Source organism: Microtus oregoni, unplaced genomic scaffold (assembly GCF_018167655.1).
Source record: "Microtus oregoni isolate MIOR12 unplaced genomic scaffold, Mior012 000024F_ref0000369, whole genome shotgun sequence".
In the NCBI taxonomy this organism is placed as follows: Eukaryota; Metazoa; Chordata; class Mammalia; order Rodentia; family Cricetidae; genus Microtus; species Microtus oregoni.
Window position 1 is genome coordinate 6,426,250 of NW_024543083.1, and position 13,942 is coordinate 6,440,191.

Consider the following 13,942-nt stretch of genomic DNA (forward strand, 5'->3'; position numbering starts at 1 on the left):
CTTGATGCAGGACCGAGGTCCTTCCCCCTGTATCTAGACTGAGCAAGGTATCCCTTCCTAGGGAATGGGCTCCAAAAAGCCAGTTCATGCCCTAGGGAAACTCCCAGGAAACCACAAGGGTGACCCCAGCTAAGAATCTAAGCAATAGTGGAGATGGTGCCTACATGGCCCTTCCCCTGTAATCAGACTGATGACTACTTTGTCATCGTAGAACCTTCATCCAGTAACTGATGGAAGCAGATGCAGAGATTCACAGCTAAGTGCTGGGCCAAGCTACAGAGTCCAGTTGAAGAGAGGAAGGAGAGAGTATAGGAGAAAAGGGGGTCCAGATTATGAGAGGAAACCCACAGAAACAGGTGACTCGAGCTAGTGGGAACTCACTGACCCTGGACTGATAGCTGGGGAACCAGCATATGACTGAATTAGACCCTCTGAATGTGGGTAACAGTTATGCTGTATACCTGGACTTTTAAAGCTACACTATGATCATGCAGTCAAATTCGGACAAAAGAGGGACAACGTGATGGTAAAGGTGCCTCTGTTTGTCATTACACTTTGAATTAGGTCACAACAATTATCATATTTTCCTAGCTATCTCTTTTGTCCCAGGGGTAGAAATCCTGCTTTCTGATCAGAAGCTCAAATAAAATAAGTTTTAGGATCCAGTTGGTATTGGCCTCATGCAATATCTATATTGTTGAAAGGAGGCCGCTAGTTAGTTCCCTGCCACTTAGCCACGAAATAATCACATAGATTGGCCCATTAGCTCTAGCTTATTATTGGCCAACTCTTACATATTAATTTAACCCATCTCCATTAATCTGTGTATGGCCACGAGGTAGTGGCCTACCAGCAAAGCTTCTGCATGTCTGTCTCCAGCAGAGGCTCCATGGCTTCTCCCTGATTCTGTCTCCTTTCTCCCAGCATTCACTTTTGTTTTCCCTGCCTAGCTCTGTTCCCCTATAGCTCTGCTATAGGCCCAAAGCAGTTCCTTTATTAACCAATAGTATTTACAGCATACAGAGGGGAATCCCATATCACTATATAATTTTGTGACTGGATAAACTTGAGCAATTGACTTCGCCTCTGCTAGTGTCTGGAGTGTGAACACCTTCCCAGCATCTCCCTGTTATATGCATATCCCCTAGTATGGATTTATTTGATGATGATGGAACCCGTAGCAGATGAGGCATAATGCAAAGCCTTCTTGTGACTTAGAACATGCCCTCGAAGAGGACTGTGGGACTCCATTCCCTTTCTCTCCACCCCATCTTTCCTTTTCGCTGCAGAAGATCACCTTTCCTTTGCCACATACTGCCTCACAACAGACCCAGATAAACAGACAAGTTATGAGCTGGAGCCTCCAAAACTTCCAGCTAAAGTACTTTGTCTCTTGGTAAGTTGATTATTTTGGATTTTTTATATACTGACAGAAATCTAACATACTTTTTGAAAACCTCATTTTCCCTTATTTTTTTTAAAGAAAACAAAACCTCCAAATGACTATTATTCCCCTTGTTTACATGAGGAGATCAGCATCATAGAGCTGTGGGGAGGACATAATGAACTGCTCCATGCCAAGTGCCTGGCCATATCTGCCTGGTACCCAACTTGTATGCCATTATAGACTGTACAGCTGGTGGAGTCGCTAGAGCCAGAGGAAAACCCTCTATGGCATCAACAGTTCATTTACCGAGTCCCTAAATCACTCCACAGAGTAGTTGATTACAGACACAATCGCCAGCTGGATATTAAGCTCCCAATTTCCTAAGCACAACATTATGAAACTTCCAACAATCACGGGGCTAATCTTTTTGCACATGACCAGTCTCTAATCTAATAGAAGCATTTTTTTGTTTACTAAGGTTAAGAACCAAAGTCAGTCCAGAGATAGGTGACCAGCTAAACAAGCATTTGAATAAGTTGCAACAGTAATTTCAGAAGGAAAGTTTGGGGCAGAGAAGGAGAGGAGGCCATTTAAACAAGTGTGGGGACAATTAAGTGTTCCAACACTTGCTGTGAATGGCTTTCCATGTCTGAGAGCAGGATAACTTAAAAGTGGGTTTGACTAGGATAGCTCCCTTCTACAGAGTAGCTTTTAATTCATTCAGTGGACATTTATTTAGACCTGTAGGTTTTGTATATCTTCCAGCACTTGAAACTGCCTGAATGTGAGGAAGCTAAATACTTGGGAAGGACAGACATGGGCGCATAAACTCAACACTCTGAGACAAGCTGTGTACTGATGTCTATTGAATGCAGTGTAGTGTCATCTGTGCGTTTATAGTAAAGCTTCATAGGTAAAATCAGATTTCATTCATTGGTTTGTCCATACAGCTTCCCGAAGCACACTGCACTGCCTTACCTTCTCATTGCTCTGGCCTTGTCCTTAGAGTGAAAAGCTAGATGCATAATGGCGGTGTACTGTTTTGAATAGGTATGGTCCCCATTAAGACTCAAGTGTTGTACCCCTTTCTCCACAACCTCTCCAGCAAAGGCTATCATTGGTGTTTTTTATTTTAGCCATTCTGACAGGTGTAAGGTGGTATCTTAAAGTTGTCTTGATTTGCATTTCCCTGATCGCTAAGGAAGTTGAGCATGACCTTAAGTGTCTTTTGGCCATTTGAAGTTCTTCTGTTGAGAATTCTCTGTTCAGATCAGTGCCCCATTTTATAATTGGGTTGATTAGCCTTTTACGGTCTAGTTTCTTGAGTTCTTTATATATTTTGGAGATCAAACCTTTGTCAGTTGCAGGGTTGGTGAAGATCTTCTCCCAGTCAGTGGGTTGTCTTTTTGTCTTAGTGACAGTGTCCTTTGCTTTACAGAAGCTTCTCAGCCTCAGGAAGTCCCATTTATTCAATGATGCCCTTAGTGTCTGTGCTGCTGGGGTTATACATAGGAAGTGGTCTCCTGTGCCCATGTGCTGTAGAGTACTTCCCACTTTCTCTTCTATCAGGTTCAGTGTGTTCAGACTGATATTGAGGTCTTTAATCCATTTGGATTTGAGTTTTGTGCATGGTGATAGACCACTCTGGAAAGCAGTGTTTCGGTTTCTCAGGAAATTCGGGATCAACCTACCCCTGGATCCAGCAATACCACTCTTGGGAATATACCCAAGAGAGGCCCTATCATACAACAAAAGTATATGCTCAACTATGTTCATGGCAGCATTGTTTGTAATAGCCAGAACCTGGAAACAACCTAGATGCCCTTCAACAGAAGAATGGATGAAGAAAGTATGGAATATATACATATTAGAGTATTACTCAGCAGTAAAAAACAAGGACTTCTTGAATTTTGCATACAAATGGATGGAAATAGAAAACACTATCCTGAGTGAGGTAAGCCAGACCCAAAAAGAGGAACATGGGATGTACTCACTCATATTTGGTTTCTAGCCATTAATAAAGGACATTGAGCTTATAATTCATGTTCCTAGAGAAGCTAAATAAGGTGAATCCAAAGACAAACACATAGGCATCCTCAGGAATATTAACCTTCATCAGGCGATGAAAGGAGACAGAGACAGAGACCCACACGGGAGCACCGGACAGAAATCTCAAGGTCCAAATCAGGAGCAGAAGGAGACGGAGCACGAGCAAGGAACTCAGGACCACGAGGGATGCACCCACACACTAAGACAATGGGGATGTTCTATTGGGATCTCACCAAGGCCAGCTGGCCTAGGTCTGAAAAAGCATGGGATAAATCCGGACTAGCTGAACATAGCGGACAATGAGGAATACTGAGAATTCAAGCACAATTGCAGTGGGTTTTTGATCCTACTGCACGTACTGGCTTTGTGGGAGCCTAGGCAGTTTGAACGCTCACCTTATGAGACCTGGATAGAGGTGGGCAGTCCTTGGGCTTCCCACAGGTCAGGGAACCCTGATTGCTCTTCGAGCAGATGAGGGAGGGGGACTTGATCGGGGGAGGGGGAGGGAAATGGGAAGCGGTTGTGGGGACGAGGCAGAAATCCTTAATAAATAAATAAATTTAAAAAAATAAAAAAAAATAAAAAAAAAAGACTCAAGTGTTGGAATGCTTGGCCAAACAGCAGTGGCACTATTAGGAGGTGTGGCCTTGTTGAAGTAGATGAGGCTTATTGGAGGAAGTGTGTCACTGTGGAGACAGGCTTTGAGCTCTTGCATACTCAAGTTAGGCCTAGGGACATAGTCTATTTCTCCTGCCTGTGGATCAAGATGTAGAACTCTCAGCTCCTTCTCCAGGACCACGTCTGCCTGCATGCTTCTCTCCATGAAGATAATGTATAAATTTCTGAAACTGTAAGCCAGCCTTAATGAGATGTTTTCTGTTATAAGTGTTGCCATGGTCACGGTGTCTCTTCACAGCAATGGAAACCCTAACTAAGACAGGTGACATGCAGGACAGTGTTCAGTATAAGTTCCATGTGGATGAGCACCCACGCTACCCAAAATGTGCACATTGCCCAGGACCCAACACTGTGCTAGGGAAGAAGCTACAAGCCTTCCAGCACGACAAGCCAAAGTTTGCTTTTGTTTCAGAGTGCTCACTTCCCCAGTGAAGGCAGGAGGAGAGGAGCTGGTTAAAACTGAAAAATTAAAAAAAAAGAAGAGAGAGATTGAGGAAACTAAATATAAATGAAATGACCAGGCGAGAGTGAAGAACTATCATTCACTTTATTATCCTTGTACCAAAGGCGCCTACAAGTTTGGCACCAACCAACAACACTGTGTTCTAAGCCAGGGATTAGCGCCACTGCTAAGCAAAGACAGTCCTCCTTCCCACCCTCAACACCCAGTCCAGGTTACCCACAGTCATTATTTTTATGAGCTTTTCTTCTACGAGGCCACCTGGCTTCTGCCCAGTTTCTCTCCTGCAAAGCTGAGCCCTTTGCAGGCATTTCCTCCAAGTCCTCTGTGGGAAGTCCTTCTGTATATGCGTTGCTTTTATTGGTTAATGAATAAATCTGTTTCAGCCAGTGGCTTAGCAGAATAGAGAAAGCCGGGAATTCCAAACGGATAGAGGAAAAAAGAAGGCGGCGTCAGGGAGAAGCCTCATAACTGCCAGCATGAGACAGACGCACTGGAACCCTGCCGGCAAGGTACAGCCAGGTGGCAATACACAGATTAATAGAAATGGGCTAATTTAAGATATAAGAGTTAGCCAGAAATATGCTTAGGCTATTGGCCAAGCAGTATTGCAATTAATACAGATTTCTGTGTGATTATTTTGGGAGTCTGGGCAGCTGGGAAACGGAGCACGCAGCCTACCCTATAGTCGTCTGTGCGACTCTCTCTGCCTTTGCATTACCCGCTGGGCCCCGAAGAGCTGTGGTACTCTATAACTTTCTGTTCAACAGCTGGCAGCTACAAATTAACTTTTTGACTTCATTAGGCTAATCTGCTGAATTATTCCTAATTTGGAGCACCTGCAATCCTCCCTCCCGCGCGCCCCTCTCTCCTGGAGCCACCTCCTCTCATCAATCAAAAGCTGAGTGGCAGGGAGCAGCATATGGAGCCACAGGCAGGGCCTGGTCAGGACTCTGGGTTTGTTTTTCCATCCCTCTGAATCACCGGTCTCAGACTGCTTCAGTCAACATGTGGCTTCCCCACAGGCAGGGCTGCTGTGAATCCGAGATGCCAAGGGCGTTTACAAGGGTGACGATGAGCAGAGCCCAATCACGTCTTTGCCCTTGGACACCAGTAAGTTCCACCCTCGTGAGTCTGATGGGGAGTCACACTCTGGCGCTCCCACCCGTGATCTCCTGGATGCAGGAAGTGGGAGAAGATTTCCTTTTCATCTGCCCAGAAACCAGGAGCAGATGCTTCTTCCCCTTCCCTCACACAATCAGTAAGAAATAAAAAGAGAAAGTTGCAGCTGCCTTCTCCGAACCCCACCTGCATCTATTGATGGGGGTTCCTGGCCTGCTCTGGTCCAGCTGGAGTCCTTGAAGTCCCCAAGTGGTCTCACACAAATCTGTAAAGTGGCAGAAATATCTTGACGCTCTCCTTCCAGGCACAGGTGCCAGGGTTTCTGCTGGAGCACTTTCCCCAGAGGGTACAGAGGGCAGACCAGCCTGGACACAGCCCTTAAGATGATTCTCAGTCTCGGAGGCACTACTCCCTGCAGTTTTAGTGGGGAAGCTCTTCTCACTAGATAGCTCTCTCGGAACCTTCCCTACCCAGAAGCTTGGCTGTGAGAATGAGACTGTGGAGCAGGGAAAAAGGCTGATAAACAAGATGTCCTATAAGAAAGAAGCCCAAACACCCCCCAACCTGAATCTTATAAGGGAGCCATCTAGGTGGAGTAAAAGAACCAATAGTTTCTTAGAGCTGGAGGTGGAACACACAAAGTGAACGCGGACACAGGAACCTTAAGTGAATATTGCTTGCTTTGTTCCCACTGGGTATTGTCTTTCATATGCTATTATTTCCATGGCTTACGGTCCAAGCAGCCATAGTACTCATTTCCCTAGGACAAGCCATGTTTATATTTCTTGTCAAGCATAAGTTTGAAGAGTGTCTTTTTCCAATTTCAAAATTATTCCCTTTAGGGGACAGGAGATATGACTCAGTGCTTAAGAGGGCGAACTGTTGTTCCAAAGGTTGGGGTTCAGATCCCTGCACCCAAGTATGATCCTCATCTCTCCCTGTAACTCTAATTCCAGGGGAATCTATAGCATCTTCTGGCTCCTGAGGGCCCCTGTGGGCACATACAGGCACACGCACGCACGTGCATGCATACATGTACACACTAATTAATTAAATCTTTAAAAGTGGATTCCCATTAGGACTCTAAGGTCTGCCTATGTGGTATTTAGTCCCAAATCACCATTTATATCTCATCTGCCAGTCTCCAGATGAGAGGTAAATTCAGGGGCTTGCTTTTTTTTTGAGAATTTATATTAACTTCATAATTGGGAAGAGTATTGTGGTTTAAATAGGAATGGCCCCCATAGACCCATGTGCTACTTGGCCCATAGTGAATGGCCTTGTTCGAGTACGTGTGGCCTTGTTGGAGGAAGTGTTTCACTGTGCAGTTGTGCTTTGAGATTTCCTATGCTCAAGCGAGGCCTAGTGTCACAGTCTCCTGCTGCTGTCTACAGATCAAGATATAGAATTCTCAGCTCCTTGTCCAACACCATGTCTACTTGGATACCACCATGCTTCTCACCATGAAGTTAATGAGCTGAACCTCTGAAACTGTAAGCCAGCCTCAAGTAAATGTTTTCCTTTATAAGAGTTGGTCGAGGTGTCTCTTCACAGCAACAGAAAACCCTAACTAAGACAAACATCGATTTTGATCTTATTTTTCTTTGCTACTTGGATCTCAACCCTCCAGGTGAGAACTATTCTAGCCTTTGTCCTGCCGATTGTGTTTCTTCTTCTCATGATCTTTTTCTAAGAATAAAAAAAATGAAGCTGTGGCACTTGTCTTGAAGGCCATGGTACAAGCTAAAACAGATCTGGAGCCTGGCTTGGTGACGAGGAGCAGTAGCTAGAACCTCATGTAGAGCCACCATAGTACATGTAGCCTCTGTGGAACCCCTGATGGTTGATGGAGCCCTTTGGAGGTGCAGAGAAACAAAAAGCACAAATTTGTGTCAGATCTCGTGCTGAACCTCTCCTCTAATGCAGTATTAGTAAGGCCAAGCTCCTTTCATCCCCCCAACCCAGGCTCTTGCTGAAATTGCAGTGTCTTTCCTTTGATGTTAAAATGATTACTGCATTAGAAACTTTAGAAGTAATAATACATGTATGGAGATGGACTAAGGAAGAGTCATTTCCGGGATGTTTTGTAGTGCCATTTAGGGAAGTGTTTCTGCACTTGGTGAGCAGTAGTTGATATTTTACTCTAAGCATATTTCTTTTCTGGTGAACTCAGAACAGAAAGTTTGGGGGTCAAAGCATCAAGATCCTCTAGGAGTACACTGTGGTCTATAGATATGAGTTGAGGTACTTGGAGCCAGTTCAGTTATTAGAGGCAAAAAGAACTTGCTTATAGCCTCGGTGCTAGAATCACAGTGCCTACTCTGTAAGGCTGACATGATGAATTGCTCATTAAAAGTCCACCTTATGTTCTCTGATAACTGGTTCCCAATTTTTGAAGCACAAAAAGACTCTATCTCAATGAAACTACTTTATCTCATGCGAAAGTAGTTGGTAGCCTTATTACAATCAGGGATCACAGAATGAGGAGGAGAGCCAGAGTGGTAAAGTTGTTGCCCTTGATACTGTTGAACTAATGAACAGTCCAGGGGTATCCATCACTAGTCCATTTAACAGGGACAAAATCTGTATATATCCTCTAGTCTGTGTGTGTGTGTGTGTGTGTGTGTGTGTACATGCGAATGTGGGTGCTTGTGTGTGATCATGATGTGCATGTGTGTGGAGGTTAGAACCAGCAGCTAGACACACTGCAGTAGATGCTACTAAAATAAAAATAAGCATTGTTGTTATTAAACAGGTGCTGTTCATCTCATTTTATTTTACTTTTTTTTTTTTTTTTTTGAGAGAGAAAGTCTCTCATAGGCCTGGAACTCTCCAAGTTGGCTAGGCTGATTGGCCAGAAGACCTTGGGGGTTTGACTATCTTTATCTCCTCAGCTCTAGGATTGCAAGCATGTGCCAACATGAATGGGTTTGTTTTGTTTTAGTATAGGTGCTAGGGATCAAACAGATCCGCAGACCTGCAAGACAGAATACTCTATCACCTGAGCTATTGTCCAAGCTCTTGTTTCCTTCTTAGAGAAATGGATGCCATTTGCTCTTTTTCTCTTTCTCTCTTTTCCTTTTCTTTTGTATTGTTTTAATTTTTTTTAAAACAAATCTCTTAGACGGTCCCCAAACTCATGACCCTCCTATATCAGGTGCCATCCAGAGTGGTAGGATTATATGTGGCTACAACACTGATCCCAACTATTAATTTGTGATTATTCTGCCTTTCAACTGTCTCTGATAATTGTATTTAAGTTGACTAGATATGGGCTGAGGGTAGCATGCCTCTTTTTCCACTTGTTTACAGAGATAAGCGTGGGCATTAGGGATGGAAATACACTGTTCAGAAAGAATGACTCTCCCTCAGTGGATGCAGGAAAGCCTGCTGTGATGAAACATTGGGATGAACTGCTCCAAACATTTTTTAATTTGCATCTCCAGAATCTGTTGGCATGCCTTTTGTCTCTAGACCACATAGCATGCATATAAAAATTAAAAATTCAAATAATAAAAATAAGATTTGGGCATCCACACTGGGCATCCCTATTAGCAGTGGTTCCATTTTAATGTGTCAAGATTAATATTTCACACATAGCAGCTCATTATAAAAAGTAACCTTGGAACCACTATGTCAGGTGGAGATATTTTTTTTAAGATGTTCTGGAAATTATGCAGCCATAAAGAGCATCCCCACTAATTGTCTTGGCACTCATGTTATGCTAACTGGTTTGTCACCGAGTTGGGGGTAGCAGAGGAAAGAACCCCCTCACTGCTGTCTCATGCATTGCTTTGCTCTATTTCTCTCTCAGACTCATTTATTCAGTGTTCATATTTATGCAAAAGAGGGTAATGAGTTAGCCAAAGGTTACAGGGAGTGCGGAGGGCTTTTGGATGATGAGAGCATTGGTAGCTTGTGAGGCTAGCCTCAGGCTATCTGAAATTGAAATTTGGGGCTAAATTAATAAGTCAACTTGAGCACATGCAGCTGTGCATTAAGACTTCTCTAGGCTTGAAACTATGTAGTTTGACATAAAAGAACCTTTAGATACAATTTTTCAAAAAGTTCAAGCATGGTTGGGATGGAGGAGGTAAACAGAAAGAGGACAGTTATAGGTGAGGCACCATTATTGAAACTCTCCCTGAAATGGCTTTTTGCTTTGTGGGATGTGTGTTCCTCTGTGTAGCCTTGGAGGTCACTAATTATTGTAGGGAATATCAAACAAGGGCTGGAGAGACGGCTCAGTTGTTCAGAACACTGGTTGCTCTTGAAGAGGATTTGATATCAATTCCCAGCACACACATGGTGGTCCACTACCATCTGTAACTCTAGCTCCAAGGAAGTCAACATCTTCTGAATTCCATGGGCACCTGGTGTACATACATATACATAAGCATTCATTCAAATAAAATAAATAATAAATCTTTAAAAAATATCAAATATCATTCTTCTATCAAATACTTTAAAACTTGTATTTGGGACAAAGAATTAAAATCTCTTTATCTTCTCCAACTTGTAAGACTTTTATGTAAATGTTTTAATCCTCTCCACCCAGTAACCTTTGTTTTCACTAAGGTCTCCTGCTCTGTTTAGGAATTTGATGGCCTGGAGCCTTTTGTCCTTGGAGTGAAGACCCTTTTCCCCTTCCTTCTCCATTTCTGGTGTGCTATTTCTTCTCAGACTAACCAGTTAAGATTGTGAAGTTGGACCCAAGCCAATGAGGAAAAGGCACAGTCAGCACCTGAATTATAATAAAAACCAAATGGGCTTCCTTTCTTTGTGAGCTCATTCTTTGGAGTACACCCTTTTGTTCACGAGTAAAGTTTGACTTGTCCAAATACTCCAGTTGGAGTGCTGGTCCCTTTCCTTGCAATCCTAATTCTAATATGATCCTGCACACAATCCTCCCTGAAGCAGATGGTTTATTTGCTCTCCCTGCCATTCCTCTAGAGCAACTGTCAACTAGGCCAAGGACAACTTGGGGGCAAAATGCTAATTGGGATTGCAGCTGTTTTTCCTTTATTCGCATTTTAGGAACAAGGACATTACAATAATTTCACAAAGTCTGCTTAAAGAAGTAGTGGTGTACTGCTTTGCGTATCCAGGGTAGATATGTCCAAGGGAGCACACCAAGAATAAAAGCATAGCAAGAGAACGGCAGCAAAGAAGAAACACCTAGGAAGGATCCCAGATTGGCCCCATAGACAGTAGACACTAGCCTATTGCTACTGTCAACTAGAGGCTGAGTAATATGAGAACACAAAACACAGTGCAGCCTTCATTCAAGCCAGGTTCCCATCCAATAGTAAAGGCTGGCGCGAATGTGCTTCTCAGTCGATGAGAAGAAAAAGTGACACCAAATTGAGGAGGATTAATGATAATAAACATCCCTTGACCTGGATAGTATGGAAGGCTGCACTGGAGGTACAAGTAATGCTCTCATAATACTCACAATTTAAAATAAACACTGGGCCAATCAAATGATTCCTTTGTACAAATGCAAAGAGACAGGACCTAGGAGCTGCTTTGAGTGCCAGAATGCAGCAGTGTGCGAGCGAGCGAGCGAGCGAGCGAGCGAGGCCTGGTCTTGTGCACATTCTGCAGAGGATTTCTCTCCCAGCTGTGCTCCTGGGACCCGTGTCAGAAAGTGACTGAATGAAATGTTCTCTCCCTTCTGTCCTGGCCATCTGGGTTACGGGGCTCACAGATCCTAGGTGATGGGCCGCTGATAACGGTCAGTCTGTCCGCTGTTAATGCAGATGCTCTATTGCTTCTGTAAGATGTGTATATTCTAGGATTTTCTTTCTTATAATAATTTATGCTCTCATCAGTAATGATAAGTGCCTTTCCCTCTTCCCAGCACAACTGAAATGAATAAAGGGATTCATAAGAAAAAAAAAGAGTCTCTTCCATTTAAGTTTTTTCTCAGGAAGTATCTATCTTATTTTTTGCCCTGCATCTCCAATGTGGCAGCCAGATGCCAAGGAGCAGACACGCTGAGACTTTATGACCAATGCTGACTACATTTTGGCCTCAATTTTCACTTCTGACATAATTTCCTGTGACTCAAACCCAAAGTCAAAACGAACTCTCTTTTTCTTTCCACAAATGCTCCTTGCTCTTCAACCTCTGGCAGCAATCTCTTTCTTGAACTTCCTTCCTTTCTTTATTAGGGAAATTTATCCGGCCTCCAATTTCACAGAGAAATAAAATTATACCTGTGGCCCCATCTTACCATTACCAAGTATACTGCCCTATACTTAAGTCTGTCGTTTCTGCATTCTTTGAGGGTGATTATTGTTTGTGTTCTCCAGCGTCCTCTCCATTCTGCCTTATAAGATACAGGAGATCCTCCTCTTTCAGGTTTCTGCTGTCACAATGGCAGAAAGTTGACCCCACCGCTCTTACCTATTATAGATACAGGAACTTACAATGGTTGGAAAATAACCATTGTACATCTAGCTCTGTAGTTTTTTTCCTCTCCCGTGAATAAAATTGTTAAAATGCAGAGAGTTGCTTTGTTTATCTAATTACTAACTATCTAGTATCCACCACAATGTCTGACCCATAGTAGGAAATAACCAATATATTTCTGTAGAGTAATTCATAAGCAAACGAGCATACAGAAAATCTTTCTTCAGACAGTTGCTCAGATATGCCTCTCCTATTATAAGAGTTCTCTTGCTATCTCTTATTCAAATCCCATATACCGTCTACTGATGTTTAAATGTATATGGACTTATGGACTTCAAGCATACCAGAATGTCTGATGAATCCAAATAAATACAGTTCTCCTCAGTACCCTCATTATTAGAGCCCTTGGTAACCTACTTCATCACCACGAGTCCCTGAATATCCCCTAGTAAAATATTGAATTGTCAACCGAGGTCAGGCTCTATCAGGATGTCATTCTGTCCTCCAAAAGAGGGTGCTTACTTTTTTTTTTTTGGTCTTACTTTTTTAGCTCATAGATTACATTCTCTTGTTCCATCTCATAAGAACTAGTTATTAATTATTTTACTACCAAGGTCTTGACCAGAAATAAAATGAGATATAAACTGTCATCTTATGTTAGAGATCAGCTCAGGGTGAATCACTTGTCTAGTTTGAGATCACAGTCACTAACTGAAATTAAAGAAGACTTAGTCTCTGTCTATCCCACTTAAAATAGGCAATGGGGACAAATCAGCAGATGGCCACGTCAATATGTCATCTGTGGAGCACCTTATCTGTGTCGGGAATGGCTTTCCATAGGAAAGGATACATGACTTCTAAAAGATGAGCAAAAATTAGATTGGGCTGAGGACGATCAGGAGAAGCCATTGAACATCGCCAACAGTGAGTCAAAGCTTGACCTATGCCAGAAGGCTAGAATCTTCAGGTGTATGAGTTGGTTAAGGAGAAGTTGCAGAAAGATTCTCAGGGGAAATACTTAAACATGAATCAGCACCACCAAAGAGGGGCCTCATGTGGCTATTGTGTTTCAGGAAATCCTTCCCTGCTACAAAGCTGAGCAGGCAAATACATGGTTAACTACGCACATAAGCATTGATTTGAAATGCATTTATATATGGAAGAAAAATAAGGACTTCCATGGGGGGATATGGAAGTTGAGCTTGCTTCATTGTGGCTTTGTGCTTGGTTCCATATATTTTGTGAGTTGCCTTTACCTTGAGGTAATCTGTATTGTGCATTTTGTCTGGTCATTTTTTTTTTCTCTGTAAGACTTTAATAGTCTTCTCAGGTTGTTTAGAATTAATGAGGCAAATGTCCTCAATCAAGAAGCAATTTAAGAACATGCTGCTAATTTCAATGAGTTCTGTAAATGAACTAATTTAATACCAGTTGACCTTTTTATTTGGGGAGAATGATTTGTGGCAGCATTTTCCTGATTTGTGCCTACAAGGCTTGGCAATCTGATTGGGCATTTTGAGCCCAAGGGTAAGCATTAATCATGGTACAAAGATGGAGCATAGCTAAGAGGGACTTAGAATATTCACCCCAACCAGCAAGCGGAGGCTAGTGTTTAGCAGGAAACCCTCAATCGGGACTATTAAAACCAAAAACCATAGAATTAAGCGCAGTCTACTTGTTTAGTGACAGAGACCATGCAGAGAGATGCTAAATGGTGTGATATTTTGATGATGTCCCAGCAATTTTGCCACCCTAGTTTTATTTTTTTAGTCTTTTTATGACTGAAATGTAATAAAAATATTTTTAATTTGCTAGCTTAAAGGAATGTT